Here is a 25,423-nt window from a genome sequence, read left to right as displayed (position 1 = left end):
ATAAGGCCCTTTTTCAATAAAAACTCATATATCTTCTATAATTTTAGCCGTAGAGCGAAAATATGCGATGACCACATTTATACCCATAAAACAACTCTATGCTGTAGTCTAACACAAAATCTGACACCGAAAATATTGGGGCATTATCTCTGACCCCGGCCCTTACTCGTTTCGGACCCCAAAAATAAGGCCCTTTTTCAATAAAAACTCATATATCTTCTATAATTTTAGCCGTAGAGCGAAAATATGCGATGACCACATTTATACCCATAAAACGACTCTATGCTGTAGTCTAACACAAAATCTGACACCGAAAATATTGGGGCATTATCTCTGACCCCGGCCCTTACTCGTTTCGGACCCCAAAAATAAGGCCCTTTTTCAATAAAAACTCATATATCTTCTATAATTTTAGCCGTAGAGCGAAAATATGCGATGACCACATTTATACCCATAAAACGACTCTATGCTGTAGTCTAACACAAAATCTGACACCGAAAATATTGGGGCATTATCTCTGACCCCGGCCCTTACTCGTTTCGGACCCCAAAAATAAGCCCCTTTTTCAATAAAAACTCATATATCTTCTATAATTTTAGCCGTAGAGCGAAAATACGCGATAACCACATTTATACCCATAAAACGACTCTATGCTGTAGTCTAACACAAAATCTGACACCGAAAATATTGGGGCATTATCTCTGACCCCGGCCCTTACTCGTTTCGGACCCCAAAAATAAGGCCCTTTTTCAATAAAAACTCATATATCTTCTATAATTTTAGCCGTAGAGCGAAAATATGCGATGACCACATTTATACCCATAAAACGACTCTATGCTGTAGTCTAACACAAAATCTGACACCGAAAATATTGGGGCATTATCTCTGACCCCGGCCCTTACTCGTTTCGGACCCCAAAAATAAGGCCCTTTTTCAATAAAAACTCATATATCTTCTATAATTTTAGCCGTAGAGCGAAAATATGCGAAGACCACATTTATACCCATAAAACGACTCTATGCTGTAGTCTAACACAAAATCTGACACCGAAAATATTGGGGCATTATCTCTGACCCCGGCCCTTACTCGTTTCGGACCCCAAAAATAAGCCCTTTTTCAATAAAAACTCATATATCTTCTATAATTTTAGCCGTAGAGCGAAAATATGCGATGACCACATTTATACCCATAAAACGACTCTATGCTGTAGTCTAACACAAAATCTGACACCGAAAATATTGGGGAATTATCTCTGACCCCGGCCCTTACTCGTTTCGGACCCAAAAAATAAGCCCGTTTTTTAATAAAAACTCATATATCTTCTATAATTTTAGCCGTAGAGCGAAAATACGCGATGACCACATTTATACCCATAAAACGACTCTATGCTGTAGTCTAACACAAAATCTGACACCGAAAATATTGGGGCATTATCTCTGACCCCGGCCCTTACTCGTTTCAGACCCCAAAAATAAGGCCCTTTTTCAATAAAAACTCATATATCTTCTATAATTTTAGCCCAGAGCGAAAATATGCGATGACCACATTTATACCCATAAAACGACTCTATGCTGTAGTCTAACACAAAATCTGACACCGAAAATATTGGGGCATTATCTCTGACCCCGGCCCTTACTCGTTTCGGACCCCAAAAATAAGGCCCTTTTTCAATAAAAACTCATATATCTTCTATAATTTTAGCCGTAGAGCGAAAATATGCGATGACCACATTTATACCCATAAAACGACTCTATGCTGTAGTCTAACACAAAATCTGACACCGAAAATATTGGGGCATTATCTCTGACCCCGGCCCTTACTCGTTTCGGACCCCAAAAATAAGGCCCTTTTTCAATAAAAACTCATATATCTTCTATAATTTTAGCCGTAGAGCGAAAATATGCGATGACCACATTTATACCCATAAAACGACTCTATGCTGTAGTCTAACCAAAATCTGACACCGAAAATATTGGGGCATTATCTCTGACCCCGGCCCTTACTCGTTTCGGACCCCAAAAATAAGGCCCTTTTTCAATAAAAACTCATATATCTTCTATAATTTTAGCCCCAGAGCGAAAATATGCGATGACCACATTTATACCCATAAAACGACTCTATGCTGTAGTCTAACACAAAATCTGACACCGAAAATATTGGGGCATTATCTCTGACCCCGGCCCTTACTCGTTTCGGACCCAAAAATAAGGCCCTTTTTCAATAAAAACTCGTATATCTTCTATAATTTTAGCCCCAGAGCGAAAATATGCGATGACCACATTTATACCCATAAAACGACTCTATGCTGTAGTCTAACACAAAATCTGACACCGAAAATATTGGGGCATTATCTCTGACCCCGGCCCTTACTCGTTTCGGACCCCAAAAATAAGGCCCTTTTTCAATAAAAACTCATATATCTTCTATAATTTTAGCCCCAGAGCGAAAATATGGGATGACCACATTTATACCCATAAAACGACTCTATGCTGTAGTCTAACACAAAATCTGACACCGAAAATATTGGGGCATTATCTCTGACCCCGGCCCTTACTCGTTTCGGACCCCAAAAATAAGGCCCTTTTTCAATAAAAACTCATATATCTTCTATAATTTTAGCCGTAGAGCGAAAATATGCGATGACCACATTTATACCCATAAAACGACTCTATGCTGTAGTCTAACACAAAATCTGACACCGAAAATATTGGGGCATTATCTCTGACCCCGGCCCTTACTCGTTTCGGACCCCAAAAATAAGGCCCTTTTTCAATAAAAACTCATATATCTTCTATAATTTTAGCCGTAGAGCGAAAATATGCGATGACCACATTTATACCCATAAAACGACTCTATGCTGTAGTCTAACACAAAATCTGACACCGAAAATATTGGGGCATTATCTCTGACCCCGGCCCTTACTCGTTTCGGACCCCAAAAATAAGGCCCTTTTTCAATAAAAACTCATATATCTTCTATAATTTTAGCCGTAGAGCGAAAATATGCGATGACCCCATTTATACCCATAAAACGACTCTATGCTGTAGTCTAACACAAAATCTGACACCGAAAATATTGGGGCATTATCTCTGACCCCGGCCCTTACTCGTTTCGGACCCCAAAAATAAGCCCCTTTTTCAATAAAAACTCATATATCTTCTATAATTTTAGCCGTAGAGCGAAAATATGCGATGACCACATTTATACCCATAAAACGACTATGCTGTAGTCTAACACAAAATCTGACACCGAAAATATTGGGGCATTATCTCTGACCCCGGCCCTTACTCGTTTCGGACCCCAAAAATAAGGCCCTTTTTCAATAAAAACTCATATATCTTCTATAATTTTAGCCGTAGAGCAAAAATATGCGATGACCACATTTATACCCATAAAACGACTATGCTGTAGTCTAACACAAAATCTGACACCGAAAATATTGGGGCATTATCTCTGACCCCGGCCCTTACTCGTTTCGGACCCCAAAAATAAGGCCCTTTTTCAATAAAAACTCATATATCTTCTATAATTTTAGCCGTAGAGCGAAAATATGCGATGACCACATTTATACCCATAAAACGACTCTATGCTGTAGTCTAACACAAAATCTGACACCGAAAATATTGGGGCATTATCTCTGACCCCGGCCCTTACTCGTTTCGGACACCAAAAATAAGGCCCTTTTTTCAATAAAAACTCATATATCTTCTATAATTTTAGCCGTAGAGCGAAAATATGCGATGACCACATTTATACCCATAAAACGACTATGCTGTAGTCTAACACAAAATCTGACACCGAAAATATTGGGGCATTATCTCTGACCCCGGCCCTTACTCGTTTCGGACCCCAAAAATAAGGCCCTTTTTCAATAAAAACTCATATATCTTCTATAATTTTAGCCGTAGAGCGAAAATATGCGATGACCACATTTATACCCATAAAACGACTCTATGCTGTAGTCTAACACAAAATCTGACACCGAAAATATTGGGGCATTATCTCTGACCCCGGCCCTTACTCGTTTCGGACCCCAAAAATAAGCCCCTTTTTCAATAAAAACTCATATATCTTCTATAATTTTAGCCGTAGAGCGAAAATATGCGATGACCACATTTATACCCATAAAACGACTCTATGCTGTAGTCTAACACAAAATCTGACACCGAAAATATTGGGGCATTATCTCTGACCCCGGCCCTTACTCGTTTCGGACCCCAAAAATAAGGCCCTTTTTCAATAAAAACTCATATATCTTCTATAATTTTAGCCGTAGAGCGAAAATATGCGATGACCACATTATACCCATAAAACGACTCTATGCTGTAGTCTAACACAAAATCTGACACCGAAAATATTGGGGCATTATCTCTGACCCCGGCCCTTACTCGTTTCGGACCCCAAAAATAAGCCCCTTTTTCAATAAAAACTCATATATCTTCTATAATTTTAGCCGTAGAGCGAAAATATGCGATGACCACATTTATACCCATAAAACGACTCTATGCTGTAGTCTAACACAAAATCTGACACCGAAAATATTGGGGCATTATCTCTGACCCCGGCCCTTACTCGTTTCGGACCCCAAAAATAAGGCCCTTTTTCAATAAAAACTCATATATCTTCTATAATTTTAGCCCCAGAGCGAAAATATGCGATGACCACATTTATACCCATAAAACGACTCTATGCTGTAGTCTAACACAAAATCTGACACCGAAAATATTGGGGCATTATCTCTGACCCCGGCCCTTACTCGTTTCGGACCCCAAAAATAAGGCCCTTTTTCAATAAAAACTCGTATATCTTCTATAATTTTAGCCCCAGAGCGAAAATATGCGATGACCACATTTATACCCATAAAACGACTCTATGCTGTAGTCTAACACAAAATCTGACACCGAAAATATTGGGGCATTATCTCTGACCCCGGCCCTTACTCGTTTCGGACCCCAAAAATAAGGCCCTTTTTCAATAAAAACTCATATATCTTCTATAATTTTAGCCCCAGAGCGAAAATATGGGATGACCACATTTATACCCATAAAACGACTCTATGCTGTAGTCTAACACAAAATCTGACACCGAAAATATTGGGGCATTATCTCTGACCCCGGCCCTTACTCGTTTCGGACCCCAAAAATAAGGCCCTTTTTCAATAAAAACTCATATATCTTCTATAATTTTAGCCGTAGAGCGAAAATATGCGATGACCACATTTATACCCATAAAACGACTCTATGCTGTAGTCTAACACAAAATCTGACACCGAAAATATTGGGGCATTATCTCTGACCCCGGCCCTTACTCGTTTCGGACCCCAAAAATAAGGCCCTTTTTCAATAAAAACTCATATATCTTCTATAATTTTAGCCGTAGAGCGAAAATATGCGATGACCACATTTATACCCATAAAACGACTCTATGCTGTAGTCTAACACAAAATCTGACACCGAAAATATTGGGGCATTATCTCTGACCCCGGCCCTTACTCGTTTCGGACCCCAAAAATAAGCCCCTTTTTCAATAAAAACTCATATATCTTCTATAATTTTAGTCGAACAGCAAAAATATGCCATGACTACATATATACCCATAAAACGAATCTATGCTGCAGTCTAACACAAAATCTGACACCGAAAATTTTGGGGCACTTTCTCTGACCCCGGCCCTTACTAGATTCGGACCCCCAAAATAGGCCCTTTTTTCAAGAAAATCCCATATATCTTCTATAATTTTAGTAGGACAGCGAAATTATGCGATGTCCACACATATACCCATAAAACGAATCTATGCTGCAGTCTAACACAAAATCTGACACCGAAAATATTGGGGCATTATCTCTGACCCCGGCCCTTACTCGTTTCGGACCCCAAAAATAAGGCCCTTTTTCAATAAAAACTCATATATCTTCTATAATTTTAGCCGTAGAGCGAAAATATGCGATGACCACATTTATACCCATAAAACGACTCTATGCTGTAGCCTAACACAAAATTTGACACCGAAAATATTAGGGCATTATCTCTGACCCCGGCCCTTACTCGTTTCGGACCCCAAAAATAAGGCCCTTTTTCAATAAAAACTCATATATCTTCTATAATTTTAGCCGTAGAGCGAAAATATGCGATGACCACATTTATACCCATAAAACGACTCTATGCTGTAGTCTAACACAAAATCTGACACCGAAAATATTGGGGCATTATCTCTGACCCCAGCCCTTACTCGTTTCGGACCCCAAAAATAAGGCCCTTTTTCAATAAAAACTCATATATCTTCTATAATTTTAGCCCCAGAGCGAAAATATGCGATGACCACATTTATACCCATAAAACGACTATGCTGTAGTCTAACACAAAATCTGACACCGAAAATATTGGGGCATTATCTCTGACCCCGGCCCTTGCTCTTTTCGGACCCCAAAAATAAGGCCCTTTTTCAATAAAAACTCATATATCTTCTATAATTTTAGCCCCAGAGCGAAAATATGCGATGACCACATTTATACCCATAAAACGACTCTATGCTGTAGTCTAACACAAAATCTGACACCGAAAATATTGGGGCATTATCTCTGACCCCGGCCCTTACTCGTTTCGGACCCCAAAAATAAGGCCCTTTTTCAATAAAAACTCATATATCTTCTATAATTTTAGCCGTAGAGCGAAAATATGCGATGACCACATTTATACCCATAAAACGACTCTATGCTGTAGTCTAACACAAAATCTGACACCGAAAATATTGGGGCATTATCTCTGACCCCGGCCCTTACTCGTTTCGGACCCCAAAAATAAGCCCCTTTTTCAATAAAAACTCATATATCTTCTATAATTTTAGCCGTAGAGCAAAAATATGCGATGACCACATTTATACCCATAAAACGACTATGCTGTAGTCTAACACAAAATCTGACACCGAAAATATTGGGGCATTATATCTGACCCCGGCCCTTACTCGTTTCGGACCCCAAAAATAAGGCCCTTTTTCAATAAAAACTCATATATCTTCTATAATTTTAGCCCCAGAGCGAAAATATGCGATGACCACATTTATACCCATAAAACGACTATGCTGTAGTCTAACACAAAATCTGACACCGAAAATATTGGGGCATTATCTCTGACCCCGGCCCTTGCTCTTTTCGGACCCCAAAAATAAGGCCCTTTTTCAATAAAAACTCATATATCTTCTATAATTTTAGCCCCAGAGCGAAAATATGCGATGACCACATTTATACCCATAAAACGACTCTATGCTGTAGTCTAACACAAAATCTGACACCGAAAATTTTGGGGCACTTTCTCTGACCCCGGCCCTTACTCGTTTCGGACCCCAAAAATAAGGCCCTTTTTCAATAAAAACTCATATATCTTCTATAATTTTAGCCGTAGAGCGAAAATATGCGATGACCACATTTATACCCATAAAACGACTCTATGCTGTAGTCTAACACAAAATCTGACACCGAAAATATTGGGGCATTATCTCTGACCCCGGCCCTTACTCGTTTCGGACCCCAAAAATAAGGCCCTTTTTCAATAAAAACTCATATATCTTCTATAATTTTAGCCGTAGAGCGAAAATATGCGATGACCACATTTATACCCATAAAACGACTCTATGCTGTAGTCTAACACAAAATCTGACACCGAAAATATTGGGGCATTATCTCTGACCCCGGCCCTTACTCGTTTCGGACCCCAAAAATAAGGCCCTTTTTCAATAAAAACTCATATATCTTCTATAATTTTAGCCGTAGAGCGAAAATATGCGATGATCACATTTATACCCATAAAACGACTCTATGCTGTAGTCTAACACAAAATCTGACACCGAAAATATTGGGGCATTATCTCTGACCCCGGCCCTTACTCGTTTCGGACCCCAAAAATAAGGCCCTTTTTCAATAAAAACTCATATATCTTCTATAATTTTAGCCGTAGAGCGAAAATATGCGATGACCACATTTATACCCATAAAACGACTCTATGCTGTAGTCTAACACAAAATCTGACACCGAAAATATTGGGGCATTATCTCTGACCCCGGCCCTTACTCGTTTCGGACCCCAAAAATAAGGCCCTTTTTCAATAAAAACTCATATATCTTCTATAATTTTAGCCGTAGAGCGAAAATATGCGATGACCACATTTATACCCATAAAACGACTCTATGCTGTAGTCTAACACAAAATCTGACACCGAAAATATTGGGGCATTATCTCTGACCCCGGCCCTTACTCGTTTCGGACCCCAAAAATAAGGCCCTTTTTCAATAAAAACTCATATATCTTCTATAATTTTAGCCGTAGAGCGAAAATATGCGATGACCACATTTATACCCATAAAACGACTCTATGCTGTAGTCTAACACAAAATCTGACACCGAAAATATTGGGGCATTATCTCTGACCCCGGCCCTTACTCGTTTCGGACCCCAAAAATAAGGCCCTTTTTCAATAAAAACTCATATATCTTCTATAATTTTAGCCCCAGAGCGAAAATATGCGATGACCACATTTATACCCATAAAACGACTCTATGCTGTAGTCTAACACAAAATCTGACACCGAAAATATTGGGGCATTATCTCTGACCCCGGCCCTTACTCGTTTCGGACCCCAAAAATAAGGCCCTTTTTCAATAAAAACTCATATATCTTCTATAATTTTAGCCGTAGAGCGAAAATATGCGATGACCACATTTATACCCATAAAACGACTCTATGCTGTAGTCTAACACAAAATCTGACACCGAAAATATTGGGGCATTATCTCTGACCCCGGCCCTTACTCGTTTCGGACCCCAAAAATAAGGCCCTTTTTCAATAAAAACTCATATATCTTCTATAATTTTAGCCGTAGAGCAAAAATATGCGATGACCACATTTATACCCATAAAACGACTCTATGCTGTAGTCTAACACAAAATCTGACACCGAAAATATTGGGGCATTATCTCTGACCCCGGCCCTTACTCGTTTCGGACCCCAAAAATAAGGCCCTTTTTCAAGAAAATCCCATATATCTTCTATAATTTTACTCGGACAGCGAAATTATGCGATGTCCACACATATACCCATAAAACGAATCTATGCTGCAGTCTAACACAAAATCTGACACCGAAAATTTTGGGGCACTTTCTCTGACCCCGGCCCTTACTAGATTCGGACCCCCAAAATAGGCCCTTTTTTCAAGAAAATCCCATATATCTTCTATAATTTTAGTCGGACAGCGAAATTATGCAATGTCCACATATAAACCCATAAAACGAATCTATGCTGCAGTCTAACACAAAATCTGACACCGAAAATTTTGGGGCACTTTCTCTGACCCCAGCCCTTACTAGATTCGGACCCCCAAAATAGGCCCTTTTTTCAAGAAAAGCCCATATATCTTCTATAATTTTAGTCGGACAGCGAAATTATGCGATGTCCACATATAAACCCATAAAACGAATCTATGCTGCAGTCTAACACAAAATCTGACACCGAAAATTTTGGGGCACTTTCTCTGACCCCGGCCCTTACTAGATTCGGACCCCCAAAATAGGCCCTTTTTTCAAGAAAATCCCATATATCTTCTATAATTTTAGTCGGACAGCGAAATTATGCGATGTCCACATATATACCCATAAAACGAATCTATGCTGCAGTCTAACACAAAATCTGACACCGAAAATTTTGGGGCACTTTCTCTGACCCCGGCCCTTACTAGATTCGGGCCCCTGAAATAGGCCCTTTTTTCAAGAAAATCCCATATATCTTCTATAATTTTAGTCGGACAGCGAAAATATGCGATGACCACATATATACCCATAAAACGAATCTATGCTGCAGTTTAACACAAAATCTGACACCAAAAATTTTGGGGCACTTTCTCTGACCCGGCCCTTACTAGATTCGGACCCCCAAAATAGGCCCTTTTTTCAAGAAAATCCCATATATCTTCTATAATTTTAGTCGGACAGCGAAAATCTGCGATGACCACATGTATACCCATAAAACGAATCTATGCTGCAGTCTAACACAAAATCTGACTCCGAAAAATTTGGGGCACTTTCTCTGACCCCAGCCCTTACTAGATTCGGACCCCCAAAATAGGCCCTTTTTTCAAGAAAATCCCATATATCTTCTATAATTTTACTCGGAGAGCGAAATTATGCGATGTCCACACATATACCCATAAAACGAATCTATGCTGCAGTCTAACATGAAATCTGACACCGAAATTTTGGGGCACTTTCTCTGACCCCGGCCCTTACTAGATTCGGACCCCCAAAATAGGCCCTTTTTTCAAGAAAATCCCATATATCTTCTATAATTTTAGTCAAACATCGAAATTATGCGATGTCCACATATAAACCCATAAAACGAATCTATGCTGCAGTCTAACACAAAATCTGACACCGAAAATTTTGGGGCACTTTCTCTGACCCCAGCCCTTACTAGATTCGGACCCCCAAAATAGGCCCTTTTTTCAAGAAAATTCCATATATCTTCTATAATTTTAGTCGGACAGCAAAAATATGCGATGACCACATATATACCCATAAAACGAATCTATGGTACAGTCTAACACAAAATCTGACACCGAAAATTTTGGGGCTCTTTCTCTGACCCCGGCCCTTACTAGATTCGGACCCCCAAAATAGGCCCTTTTTTCAAGAAAATCCCATATATCTTCTATAATTTTAGTCTGACAGCGAAAATATGCGATGACCACATATATACCCATAAAACGAATCTATGCTGCAGTCTAACACAAAATCTGACACCGAAAATTTTGGGGCACTTACTAGATTCGGACCCCCAAAATAGGCCCTTTTTTCAAGAAAATCCCATATATCTTCTATAATTTTAGTCGGACAGCGAAATTATGCGATGTCCACACATATACCCATAAAACGAATCTTGGCTGCAGTCTAACACAAAATCTGACACCGAAAATTTTGGGGCACTTTCTCTGACCCCGGCCCTTACTAGATTCGGACCCCCAAAATAGGCCCTTTTTCAAGAAAATCCCATATATCTTCTATAATTTTAGTCGGACAGCGAAAATATGCGATGACCATATATATACCCATAAAACGAATCTATGCTGCAGTCTAACACAAAATCTGACACCGAAAATTTTAGGGCACTTTCTCTGACCCCGGCCCTTACTAGATTCGGACCCCCAAAATAGGCCCTTTTTTCAAGAAAATCCCATATATCTTCTATAATTTTAGTCGGACAGCGAAAATATGCCATGACCACATATATACCCATAAAACGAATCTATGCTGCAGTCTAACACAAAATCTGACACCGAAAATTTTGGGGCACTTTCTCTGACCCGGCCCTTACTAGATTCGGACCCCCAAAATAGGCCCTTTTTTCAAGAAAATCCCATATATCTTCTATAATTTTAGTCGGACAGCGAAAATCTGCGATGACCACATATATACCCATAAAACGAATCTATGCTGCAGTCTAACACAAAATCTGACACCGAAAATTTTGGGGCACTTTCTCTGACCCCGGCCCTTAATAGATTCGGACCCCCAAAATAGGCCCTTTTTTCAAGAAAATCCCATATATCTTCTATAATTTTAGTCGAACAGCAAAAATATGCCATGACCACATATATACCCATAAAACGAATCTATGCTGCAGTCTAACACAAAATCTGACACCGAAAATTTTGGGGCACTTTCTCTGACCCCGGCCCTTACTAGATTCGGACCCCCAAAATAGGCCCTTTTTTCAAGAAAATCCCATATATCTTCTATAATTTTAGTAGGACAGCGAAATTATGCGATGTCCACACATATACCCATAAAACGAATCTATGCTGCAGTCTAACACAAAATCTGACACCGAAAATTTTGGGGCACTTTCTCTGACCCCGGCCCTTACTAGATTCGGACCCCCAAAATAGGCCCTTTTTTCAAGAAAATCCCATATATCTTCTATAATTTTAGTCGGACAGCGAAAATATGCGATGACCACATATATACCCATAAAACGAATCTATGCTGCAGTCTAACACAAAATCTGACACCGAAAATTTTGGGGCACTTTCTCTGACCCCGGCCCTTACTAGATTCGGACCCCAAAAATAGGACCTTTTTCAAGAAAATCCCATATATCTTCTATAATTTTAGTCGAACAGCGAAAATATGCCATGACCACATATATACCCATAAAACGAATCTATGCTGCAGTCTAACACAAAATCTGACACCGAAAATTTTGGGGCACTTACTAGATTCGGACCCCCAAAATAGGCCCTTTTTTCAAGAAAATCCCATATATATTCTATAATTTTAGTCGGACAGCGAAAATATGCGATGACCACATATATACCCATAAAACGAATCTATGCTGCAGTCTAACACAAAATCTGACACCGAAAATTTTGGGGCACACTCTCTGACCCCGGCCCTTACTAGGTTCGGACCCCCAAAATAGGCCCTTTTTCAAGAAAATCCCATATATCTTCTATAATTTTAGTCGGACAGCGAAAATCTGCGATGACCACATATATACCCATAAAACGAATCTATGCTGCAGTCTAACACAAAATCTGACACCGAAAATTTTGGGGCACTTTCTCTGACCCCAGCCCTTACTGGATTCGGACCCCCAAAATAGGCCCTTTTTTCAAGAAAAGCCCATATATCTTCTATAATTTCAGTCGGACAGCGAAAATCTGCGATGACCACATATATACCCATAAAACGAATCTATGCTGCAGTCTAACACAAAATCTGACACCGAAAATTTTGGGGCACTTTTTCTGACCCCGGCCCTTACTAGATTCGGACCCCCAAAATAGGCCCTTTTTTCAAGAAAATCCCATATATCTTCTATAATTTTAGTCGGACAGCGAAAATCTGCGATGACCACATGTATACCCATAAAACGAATCTATGCTGCAGTCTAACACAAAATCTGACACCGAAAATTTTGGGGCACTTTCTCTGACCCCGGCCCTTACTAGATTCGGACCCCCAAAATAGGCCCTTTTTTCAAGAAAATCCCATATATCTTCTATAATTTTAGTCGGACAGCGAAATTATGCGATGTCCACATATATACCCATAAAACGAATCTATGCTGCAATCTAACACAAAATCTGACACCGAAAATTTTGGGGCACTTTCTCTGACCCCGGCCCTTACTAGATTCGGACCCCCAAAATAGGCCTTTTTTTCAAGAAAATCCCATATATCTTCTATAATTTTAGTCGGACAGCGAAATTATGCGATGTCCACATATAAACCCATAAAACGAATCTATGCTGCAGTCTAACACAAAATCTGACACCGAAAATTTTGGGGCACTTTCTCTGACCCCGGCCCTTACTAGATTCGGACCCCCAAAATAGGCCCTTTTTTCAAGAAAATCCCATATATCTTCTATAATTTTAGTCGGACAGCGAAATTATGCGATGTCCACATATATACCCATAAAACGAATCTATGCTGCAGTCTAACACAAAATCTGACACCGAAAATTTTGGGGCACTTTCTCTGACCCCGGCCCTTACTAGATTCGGACCCCCAAAATAGGCCCTTTTTTCAAGAAAATCCCATATATCTTCTATAATTTTAGTCGGACAGCGAAAATATGCGATGACCACATATATACCCATAAAACGAATCTATGCTGCAGTCTAACACAAAATCTGACACCGAAAATTTTGGGGCACTTTCTCTGACCCGGCCCTTACTAGATTCGGACCCCCAAAATAGGCCCTTTTTTCAATAAAATCCCATATATCTTCTATAATTTTAGTCGGACAGCGAAAATCTGCGATGACCACATGTATACCCATAAAACGAATCTATGCTGCAGTCTAACACAAAATCTGACACCGAAAATTTTGGGGCACTTTCTCTGACCCCAGCCCTTACTAGATTCGGACCCCCAAAATAGGCCCTTTTTTCAAGAAAATCCCATATATCTTCTATAATTTTAGTCGGACAGCAAAAATATGCGATGACCACATATATACCCATAAAACGAATCTATGCTGCAGTCTAACACAAAATCTGACACCGAAAATTTTGGGGCTCTTTCTCTGACGTGGCCCTTACTAGATTCGGACCCCCAAAATAGGCCCTTTTTTCAAGAAAATCCCATATATCTTCTATAATTTTAGTCGGACAGCAAAAATATGCCATGACCACATATATACCCATAAAACGAATCTATGCTGCAGTCTAACACAAAATCTGACACCGAAAATTTTGGGGCACTTTCTCTGACCCCGGCCCTTACTAGATTCGGACCCCCAAAATAGGCCCTTTTTTCAAGAAAATCCCATATATCTTCTATAATTTTAGTTGGACAGCGAAAATATGCGATGACCACATATATACCCATAAAACGACTATGCTGCAGTCTAACACAAAATCCTACACCGAAAAATTTTTGAACATTTTCTCTGACCCCCTAACTAGATTCAGACCCCAAAAATAGGGCCTTTTTTTCAAGAAAATCTCCTCAGTTACCTTGCCACCTTTCCCCCTCGAAGCGTAAACGCTAGGTGGGGTGCAGATAGTCATGTGGCGTGTTAATGCATGCGTCCTCTGTTGATATACGATATCCTAGAGGGAAACCTTTAGGGTACTCGTGCCAGAAGTTAGAATTCAGTGAAACCTTCAGTTTAATTCTCTGGGAATGTTTATGGTAGTCATATATATCAAAAGGAAGAAACTGAAGGAACCTTCCATCAGGACGACATGGCTTGAGCCCAAAAATATACACATAAAACGACTATGCAGCAGTTTGACACAAAATCTACAAATTTAAAACTAAATTTTCATTGACAGATAAAAAAATTCACAACATTGAAAACCCACATATTTTTGGTCACATTTAAATCATCATCTTGACAGAAATTTTCAAAACTCAATTTACATATATGACAATGTATGAAACTTAAATTACATTGTATACATAACAGAAACATTTCCAATTTTACATTGCAATCTTCTGAAGCTTTATTTATGTATTAGAGGGAACAATAATATGATTTCCCAATTAGATTTTTTACAAGATTTCAATCTTAGTTATTGACATATTGATTCATAACTAAATTTTAGTCATCAACTATTCATTAAAGCAATTTATAATGGGAATTTATTGTATAAAAACTAAATTCATGAAACTAAAAATAAAAGCATTTAGGTAAATGAGTAAGCTCGCAATATAACTTGGTACACCATCCAAGACTTAAAACGTGAACTAGATATTTAAATGCTAATAGTGAAAAACCTAAAAGATGTTTTAGAAGTTCCACTTGCTCTGCTCCAACTGAAGGACTTGACCAAGAGTGTCCAAATGTGCATCATCCGTTTGGTTGAAAGCCTGAAAGTCAAAGGTCTTAATAGGAACTCACAGAAAATTACTAATCAAGATTTATAAAGTACAAATTTAGTACTGTTTTCAGTAATTCTTAAGAAATATATTTCTAATAAATCAGTAATTCTTAAGCAATAATGTGTGTTGAAAAATAAGCTCAATTGGAAACAAAAGTAGGATATTTTATTAAGTAAGATATTCTAAACCCCATAAAGTAAGATATTTTAAGACGAAAAAAGAAAGATACCTTAAGCCCTAAAAGTATATATCCAAAGCCCCAAAAGTAAGATATCTAACCACCCAAAAAGTAAGATTTTTAAAGACCCAAAAAGCAAGATATTTAAGCCCTCAAAATAAGATGCTTGAACTCCCCACAAGTAAGATATTCAAGCCACCAAAACTATGATATTTAAAGACCCAAAAATTATGATATTTCAAGAAGAGAAATTAGGATATTTCAGGACAACAACAAAAAATCGGGATATCTTACGAACTTGTAAAATGATGTGCTAGAGCTCCTATGTCAAGTTTTTACATTTAGATTCACACAAAGATCTTAGCTAAAAAAAAAAAAAAAGGTAAACTAGGTTAATTAACTCCGACAGTACACCATACATGGTACACTGACCTCACTACCCACATACGATAAGAATTTAACTTTTTAAATGATTTACAGCTCCACACACTAACCTGAAAACTTTTGCCAAAAAAATCAAGTTTGATATAACAAATTTGTAAGTAATTTGTATTTCTCCTAGTCTACAAACCTGGAGCTATTTATAGGGGTATAAGTCATTTGTATTTCTCCTAGTCTACAAACCTGGAGCTATTTATAGGGGTATAAGTGATTTGTATTTCTCCTAGTCTACGAACCTTGAGCTATTTATAGGGGTTAAGTCATTTGTATTTCTCCTAGTCTTCAAACCTGGAGCTATTTATAGTGGTGTAAGTCATTTGTATTTCTCCTAGTCTACAAATCTGGAGCTATTTATAGGGGTATAAGTCATTTGTATTTCTCCTAGTCTACAAACCTGGAGCTATTTATAGGGGTATAAGTCATTTGTATTTCTCCTAGTCTACAAACCTGGAGCTATTTATAGGGGTATAAGTGATTTGTATTTCTCCTAGTCTTCAAACCTGGAGCTAAGCTATTTATAGGGGTATAAGTCATTTGTATTTCTCCTAGTCTACAAACCTGGAGCTATTTATAGGGGTGTAAGTCATTTGTATTTCTCCTAGTCTACAAACCGGGAGCTATTTATAGTGGTGTAAGTCATTTGTATTTCTCCTAGTCTACAAACCGGGAGCTATTTATAGGGGTGTAAGTCATTTGTATTTCTCCTAGTCTACAAACCTGGAGCTATTTATAGGGGTGTAAGTCATTTGTATTTCTCCTAGTCTACAAACCTGGAGCTATTTATAGGGGTGTAAGTCATTTGTATTTCTCCTAGTCTACAAACCTGGAGCTATTTATAGGGGTATAAGTGATTTGTATTTCTCCTAGTCTACAAACCTGGAGCTATTTATAGGGGTATACTTTCGGCGTAGCTGAAAGACAAGCCATGATAATTTTAGTAAGGGATAACTACCCCATCCATTAGTTAGAAGGTGGGGGGTGGGGTAGACTCGCTACCCCGCTCGCTCACACTTCTCGGCTGAGTAACCACTTTGCTTTATGGCAGGACTTCTCAGGGACAGGGTGGCGGGCCAATTTGTATAAATAGTTCCAGGTTTGTATACTAGGAAAAATACAAATTACAAATTTGTTATTTGTTCCGGCGTAGATACAAACCCTCCGCTATTTATAGGGGTGATTTACTCCTAGGAGGGAGGAAGTCCTCACCAACTGGCCTAGGCCATGACCCGGGGTCCTCTCTATTTCCATCTGTGATTGATAGTAGAAGGGACCCTACCCTCGCTAAAATCAAGTGCCGATATGAGGTATTGCACTGATAGTGGCCTACAGAAGCTTGTGTGTGAAAGGAACTAACAGTGCGGCTTGTCTTTAACATAGGAACTAGAGTACAAAACCTATTGTTCTTAAAGACTCACCCAATACCCTCCCTTAAAAAGGTACTGGGGATGTAACAAAGTATTATTCTATACTTAGGAGGCACGCACAAGGGAAATGAGTCTTACCTCCAGCGAGGTAAGGTCAGCTATGCTAAGGCTTGCGGAGCTGTTTTCCCCCAGAGGGGAAAAGGTGAAATGAAGAAAGGAGCCAGTCATTCTTTCTCATTCACCCCAGACTAATCCGGATAACCTCAGCCCTCAACCCTCTGCTACTTATCCATCAAGGAGCCAGAGGCGTTTAGACCATTTGTTGTGCGACCACCATAGGACCAATGGAAAAGGTCTCCATGTTCTTATGGGTTACGTCTTTGCAGGTGCTGGGCCATGAAGGTCGATCAACGCTTTCACATGCCCACTTAAAGTATCTGCACCACAGAGTAGTTTCTTAAACCCCAGGGACGTAGCAATGCCACCAACGTTACGAGCTCTGGGTCTTTGGATGGAGGAGGGTCTAGATTGAGAGCAACTTTAATTGCCTTCCGATCCCAGGGGGCAAAGATATCCTAGAGATCCTCCTCTTGACCTTCCCCGTGCTTGTCAACAGTGCCAATGGTTCTTTTAAGGTAACACCACAGACTCTTCACTGGGTAAAACCCCATTTGATGGGTCTTCGGTTACCGAACGAATTCTCTTTATCAAAAATGGGCTGCACCTAGGGTACAGCACACTCGGATTTTGAGTCATGGCAATCAACTCAGGGATGCCTGTGAGGATTACTTCTCCCTGTCTCCTAGAGTAGGAGACATCAGAAGATGGATCATACAACACACTAACTCTCTTGGTCAAAGCCAAAGTGAGTAGAAAGGGCCGTCTTCCATGTAAGGAAGCGATCTGCTGCCTGACAAAGGTTCGTAGAGAGGGGACATTAGGGACTTTAGGACCCGAACTGCGTTCCCAGGGGGAGGTTGAGATCCAGCAGGGGACAAGTTATCTCAAACTTTGTATAAGTAAAGACATCGATGGGAGAGAATCCCCTTCCAGACATCAGTCACAAAGGACCGAACACTTCGCCTGGAAGACCGACGCTGAAAAGTGTCTGAGGTGCCTAGACATCTTTTCCGCAACTCGTTGCGAAAGGCCTCTCTGAGAGAGGCGGTGTAAGATCGTCCCAGGAGTTAAGTCGAAGTAAAGCTATGGCTTAGGAAAGTGTTAGCATGTGGCTGCTTGGAAGATCATGTCGTGGAGAAAGATCCCTCAGAACTCCATCAGGAGCTGCAGGAGGTAAGGGAACCATTCTGCGGGATGCCATAATGAGGATATCGGAGTCATTGATTAGATCTTGCTTATCCTGACTTGGCTGAGGACTTTCTCACCAGACCGAATGGGGGAAAAAAGGTATACACTTCTAAGCTGTCCAACCGATCTTGGAATACATCTTGTTCGAGAAAATAACCCTGTAAGTGTAGAAAAGTCTCAGAAGCCTATCGTGTAAAACGGCAAGTCGTCGTACCCAGGGTACAATGACGCGAGAGGCTGGCTCAAACGGTAGAACCCGAGTTTAAGACAATATCCTCACGGTCTTGTCTTGGATGGAGCGCATGCTCCGGGAAGGCTTACGGCCTTCATGAAGTTTTAACAACACCCATTGAAGTTCTGTAAAACTTCTCGGGAAGACCAGACATAATTGCCATCGACCGCTTACCCAAAGGAGTTGCCATCGAACGCTTTCTCGCTAGTGAGAAAACTACCGTCTAATTCAGGCAAGGCCTGCCAGGGGAAATGAACTGGAATGTATAGAATTTTTCATTCCCCGCTAATTTCTGTCTGTTAACCAAACCTCTCAAAGTGGGAGGGTGGAGTGAAGATGACGTTGGTTCATTTGAAGACGAAAGGATCGGTGCTGGTGAAACCAGCCTGGCTGACATAGTAATCAGCTGGGAGTATAGAGTGATGTATCAAGTCACGCATTTGGAAGACCCATCCCGTAGGGGGGGAGGTCGACCATAGAGTTTTTAGAAAAAACTCTGGATCGCGGGAACCTAGAGAGATTTGGATGAGAACCTAGGAGTTCTGAATCTATTTGTGAATTTCTTTCTCACAACCCTAAGGGATGTTGTGACGAGAACCCGCAGGAACTCTGTCGCTGATGGAATTTTCAGGAATCATGTTACGTGAACCCACTGGGATTCACAAGACCAGAACCCAAAGGAACTGTGTCATAGTTACCTGTAAAGTCGGAAACCCCTAGGCAGCAGGTATCCCTCAGGGTTTTTTGCGTGCGCGCGAACACTCCCGACGAGTCAGAAGACTTTCTGTCATAAGAGTAAAACTCTTGATGACGATGGACGCGCGCGAGCGTGGGCAAACCCTTTGCTTGACGAGAGTCAGAAGAGTCTGTCATAAGTGAAAAACTCTTGATGACAATGGTCACGTGCGTAAAGTTGGCTGCGCGCAACTGTTATAAGAGTTGTTCGCTTACTTCAACTAATTGCGTGCGCCTGGTTATTCGCGCGCGCAGTGTTGGTTGTGTGCATAAGGTTGGTCATGCGCGCCAAATCGGCCGTGCGCGCCAAGTTGGCCGAGTGCGCCAAAAAGGTTCGAAAGGGGGCTTACTAAGCATATCAAGGACTCTAGCCACGTCCCATTGAGGAACCCTGGAAGAAAAGGGAGGACAGGACTGCTCAAAGCTCTTGATGAGCAGCGAAATATGTCTAGAAGCACCTAGATCCATTCCTTTCAAGAGAAACACTTGTCCTAGAGCGGCTCGTACTCCTTTCACTGCTGGGATTGACATGCCCACCTCATCCCTGAGGTGGACGAGAAAATCCGCGATGTCCGGGATCGATACTTCCAAGGGCTTGATTTTTTTTGAAGCACGCCATCTTGTAAAAGCTGCCCATTTTGCCTGGTATACTGCTGTTGAGGACTGTAAGATACCGAGACATCCTGTCTGCTGTTTTCGCCGAATATCCCTGCCTCCTCAGAAGGCGCTGGATAACCTCCAAGCGTGAAGACGAAGGGACTGAGGGTTCTCGTGGAACCTTAGATAGTGTGGCTGTCTCAGTAGGTCTGATCTGTCTGGAAGAGGCTACGGAGGGAGTATTGCCAGTCCTTTTAGATCCGCGAACCACTCCCTCTCCGGCCACCATGGCACTACCAAAGTCATCTTTAGGTTGTTGGTTGTCCTGGCTCTGTTGAGCTCTTGCCTGATCAAAGCAAAAGGAGGAAAGGCGTAAACGTCTAGGTTGTCCCACTTGTGCTGGAAGGCGTCCTCCAATGCTCTTTGTGTCTGGGACAGGAGAACAGAATACGGGAAGTTGTGCGTTCAGTCTTGTTGCGAAGAGATCCATTACCGGAGGTCCCCACATTCGGATGATGAACTTCGCTACTTCCGGGTGAAGGGACCATTCTGTTCCCACCACTTGGCCTACTCTGCTGAGGCCGGCGGCCAGTACATTTTTCTTTCCCGGAATGAATCTCGCCGGCAACTTGACTTGTTCTTCTTCGGCCCATTTTAAGATCTGCAATGCGAGAACGCACAACTCCTTTGACTTCAATCCCCCTTTCTTCTTTATGTACGCCACTACTGTGGCGTTGTCCGACGTCAGCGCCACTGTATTTCCTTTTAGGAGGGCCCCGAAGCGCAGACAGGCTTCCTAGGCAGCTCTCATCTCCAGGACATTGATATGTAGAGTTTTCTCGACTTCCGTCCAACTTCCTCTCGCCGCCTTCCCTAGGAGATGGGCTCCCCACCCCTCCTTTGACGCGTCTGTGAAGAGAAGTAGTTCCGGAGGCCCGGAAGACAGTGGCATCCCTTTGAGCGTGTTCGAACGATCCTGCCACCATTCCAGGGACTGTTGATTGATTGATTGATTTAAAGTTTTCAGGCATCCTGACATCTAAGGTCATTGACGCCGGTAACATTTAATTCATGCATACAAAAATAAAAAAAAAAATAAAATAAAAAAAAAATATATAAAAAAAATAAAAGTATTCAATTAAAATCATAAAAGTTGAATGTCATAAAAGTTAAATAGTTTTCAGAAGACCTGCTTCTGAAATAAATCTAAAAATGCCACTTGCATAGTAGGACACATCATTTCCAAGAATCTTGGCAAGGACGAACTTGCCATCCTCACCTCGAGCCTCAAACAAATATCTATTCCTTAAGTTGTTATAATTGGGGCATTCGGTCAACAAATTTCTCACTGTTAGAGGTACTAAACAGTCGTCACAATACGGTTGGTGTTGGCCCTTCAGCAGAAACTCGTGTCAACCGAGTGTGACCAATACGGAGATGACAAAGAGACGTCTCCCATTTTCGGGGCATCATATTATACCTCTAAGGAGATATGACATTTGTTACCTCTCGCATTTTATTGCCATCTAGGCTATCCCATTGCTGTTGCCATTTATTGCAAACTAATTTCTTGATGTCAGGTAAGAAATCATTACAGGGAATGAGATACCTTCTTGGCAGCAACTCGGATGCAGCCTTCTTAGCCAGTGAATCTGCCTTCTCATTCCCAGACACACCTACATGTGCTGGAACCCAACAAAATCGAAGTTATACCTCTCCGTCCGATAATAAAAAGCCATTCTAAAATCTTTAAAACTAGAGGGTTATTAGAATTAAAAACTTCTATAGCTTGAAGGACACTCCTTGCATCACTAAAAATTGTAAAATTACCCTCCTTCTCCAACGCTATTTTCTCAATAGCGGTTAATATGCCATACAGTTCGGCAGTAAATACGGAAGCGGTCAGAGGAAGTGCACCTCTACAATTAAAATCATTACTATGTACTCCAAATCCAACGCCAGCATCAGATTTGGAGCCATCAGTATAGATAAAAGTTGAGTCTCTATGTTCTTTAACATGTTCATTAAAAAAAGACCTGGCTTCTAGGTCTGACACATTCTTCTTATTTCCAATAATGAATGAATGAATGAATGATTTAAAGTTTTCAGGCATCCTGACATCTAAGGTCATTGACGCCGTATCTCCAATAAAATATTTACAAAAAGATATCTCTAGTAATTTCCATGGAGGCGTTGATGATACCTTGAATGGAAGTACCTTACTTCTAATTATATCCAGACTATTTAATAATCATTTCACCCGAAAGCCATAAGGTTGAGGAGATTTTGGGTGCAACTCAAAGTATGATGCGTGTCTTACAAGGCTTGCAGTCTGAAAGGCTAGTGTGTTAGGGAGTCTTTGAAATCTAAACCAATACCGAATAATGGAAGACATTCGGTAGAGGTCTAGCGGTAACTCTCCAGCATCAACAAGGAGACTTGGGATAGGCGAGGTTTTAAAAGCTCCTGTAGACAATCTAATACCTGCATGATGTATCGAGTCTAATATTTTTAACCGGCTTGGGGTGGCTGAAGAATATATTTCACATCCATAACTAATTTTGGAAAAAATCAAGGCCTTGTATAATCTTAAAATGGTATTGCGGTCTGGCCCCCATGATGTATGGGACAATACTTTTAAGATATTCAGAGCTTCAACACATTTAGCTTTTACCACTTTTAAGTGAGAAACCCATGTAAGCCTACAATCAAATATCAAACCTAAAAATTTAGCTTCACTTGCACATGGTATCCGTTGACCTTTAATGTATATATCCGGGTCTGGATGTACTCCCCGGATACGACAAAAATGGACAATGGTAGTTTTACTTGTCGAGAACTTAAATCCATTCATGTCAGCCCACTGGATAATTTTATCAATCGAGAGTTGGATTTTTCTCTCAACCATTGCCATTCTAGTGCCAGCAAATGATATTGAGAGATCATCCACAAATAATGTTGAGAGAACATCCCGGGGAATGACTGAGGATATACCACTAATTGCTAGTGCAAACAGGGTTACACTCAGCACACTCCCCTGAGGAACTCCTTCTTCCTGACACTTACTCTCTGATAGAGTTTCCCCCACTCTTACTTGGAAAACTCTATGCGAAAGAAATGACTGAATAAATAGTGGTAGTTCTCCTTTTAATCCTAGTTCATGAATTTTTTAAGTATACCATATCTCCATGTGGTATCATATGCCTTTTCAAAGTCGAAAAAAACTGTCACATGGTGCTGTTTGGAAGCAAAGGCTTCAAAAATAGAGGACTCAAGTCTTATTAACACATGAGTTGTTGAGTGCATTTTTTTGAATCCACATTAAATCGGTGATAAAATACCCTTCTTTTCAAGGTACCACATCAACCTTACATTGACCATTTTCTCCATGATTTTACATAAACACGAAGTCAATGCAATAGGTCGATAGCTTGCTGCTAAAAACTTGTCCTTACCGGGTTTTAAAAAGGCTAAAATAATGGCTAGTTCCCAAACACTTGGGTAACTATGATCATGTCATATTCTATTAATAATACTTAAAATAAATAACTTTGTATTAAAATGTACATGTTTAACCATTGCATATGGAATTCCATCGGGTCCAGGAGCTGTATCATTGCAAGTAGCGAGTGTGGAATCAAGTTCTTTCAGTAAAAGGAGAATTATACGATTCTTCCCTTCCTGTTGCAAAATTTAAAATTTTCTTTTCTTCAATGCTCCTGTACTGGTGACCAGGAACTGCTACACTCTTGCACGATACATGAAAAATGGTCAGCCAGGGCATTGCTAACTTCATTTCCTAAAGTCACAAACTGACCATTCACTTTCAACACTGGTGTGGGTTCGGGGTAAATTTGCCTGCAATTTTTTTTATTTTCCTCCATACAGAAGATGGTGGTGTTCTACTGTTAATGGAGGAAACAAAAGCCACCCAAGATTGGCGTCTAGCTTCTTTCATGGCACGACAGAACTGTACTCTACATTTTTTGTACGATATCAAATTTTCATCAGTACGGCGTCTACGCAATCTAGTCAGGGATTTTCTGGTGGCTCTGTGCAAGGCTGTTAATTCTGAGGACCACCACGGGACTGGTCGTCTTTTGAATAGTCGTGTGGTTTTGGGAATCGAATTGATTCCTGCTGTATGAAGAGTTCCATTCAGTAGGTCGATGGCATCATTAATACTTTCAAACTGTTCTGCTCTCCCTTCGATTTCACTTAGCTCAGAAAATTTAACCCAGTCTGCCTTGTCTAGATTCCAACGTGGCGATCTTTGCAAAGGCGGACCCTTGTTGGTGTTTATAATGATTGGTGCATGATCACTAGTATGCCAATCATCTAATGTCCTCCAATCAAAATCAAGAAGGCAGTTAGAGCTTGCAATTGAAAGGTCAATGCATGACAAAGTACCTGTCTGAACATGGAAGTGCGTGGGCTCTCCTGTATTAAGGAGTCCCACATCCTCATTCTCCACAATTGATGAGATAATATTGCCCCTTGTGTTGGCCAAAACATCACCCCATAAAGGAAGTCTACCATTCATATCTCCCAGTAAGAGAAAAGGTTGAGGGAGCTGTTGAATGACCTCTGCTAAATCATCATATAAAATATTATCATTTGGAGGTAAGTACAGAGAGCATATTGTATATTTTCTCCCTATATCAATTTGTACAACCACTGCCTGCAGGGTTGTACGTATACACATAAGTATTTGGGGAACATCTCGACGAATGTACATGAGACTTCCGCCATGGCTCCCTGCTTGTTGATTATATGGTGTTCTATAGCTAACATACTCTCGAGGACTAGGAGTGTTAGAATCAAGCATACTTTCCTGTAGACATAAAATTATGGGGGAATGTTCATGAATTAGGAGCTTAAGTTCTTCATATTTCGCCCTCAAACCCTGACAGTTCCATTGCAAAATGGAGGAGAAAACTATGGATTATTTCTGGAAGACATCTTGGATGAGGTCTTCCCATTAGCAGTTTTTAATCTAACATTATTACCTGTAGGTTTCTTCAGAGGTGGTCTTGTTATATTGGGTTTTACCTTTGTGTTTTTCTTTGTATTCTTTTGACGGTGGACATCAACTTGAATTTTCGATTTATTCAGTTTATCTTCTGGTTCATTAGAAACATCAACAGACAAAACATCAAATTTATTTGATGTCATAACCTTAACGTTTCT

At 40.3% G+C, this 25,423-nt stretch overlaps 2 long non-coding RNA genes across 4 annotated transcripts in view; one reads left to right on the top strand and one right to left on the bottom strand.

Moving 5' to 3' along the window:
- The window catches only part of LOC137638354 (uncharacterized), a 475,922-nt gene that overhangs the window by 343,035 nt on the left and 107,464 nt on the right, over nt 1–25,423 (top strand). The gene's annotated exons all lie outside the window — the stretch shown is intronic.
- Nucleotides 14,962–25,423, bottom strand: part of LOC137638355 (uncharacterized) — a 41,698-nt gene continuing 31,236 nt past the window's right edge. The window contains exon 3 of the long non-coding RNA XR_011044101.1: nt 14,962–15,366. This is a non-coding gene — a long non-coding RNA (uncharacterized lncRNA). The remainder of the gene's footprint in view (nt 15,367–25,423) is intronic.

This window comes from Palaemon carinicauda, chromosome 3 (assembly GCF_036898095.1).
Source record: "Palaemon carinicauda isolate YSFRI2023 chromosome 3, ASM3689809v2, whole genome shotgun sequence".
Classification (NCBI taxonomy): domain Eukaryota; kingdom Metazoa; phylum Arthropoda; class Malacostraca; order Decapoda; family Palaemonidae; genus Palaemon; species Palaemon carinicauda.
The sequence above is the reverse complement of the archived record's forward strand: the minus strand, read 5'-3'. Positions and strand labels throughout refer to the sequence as shown.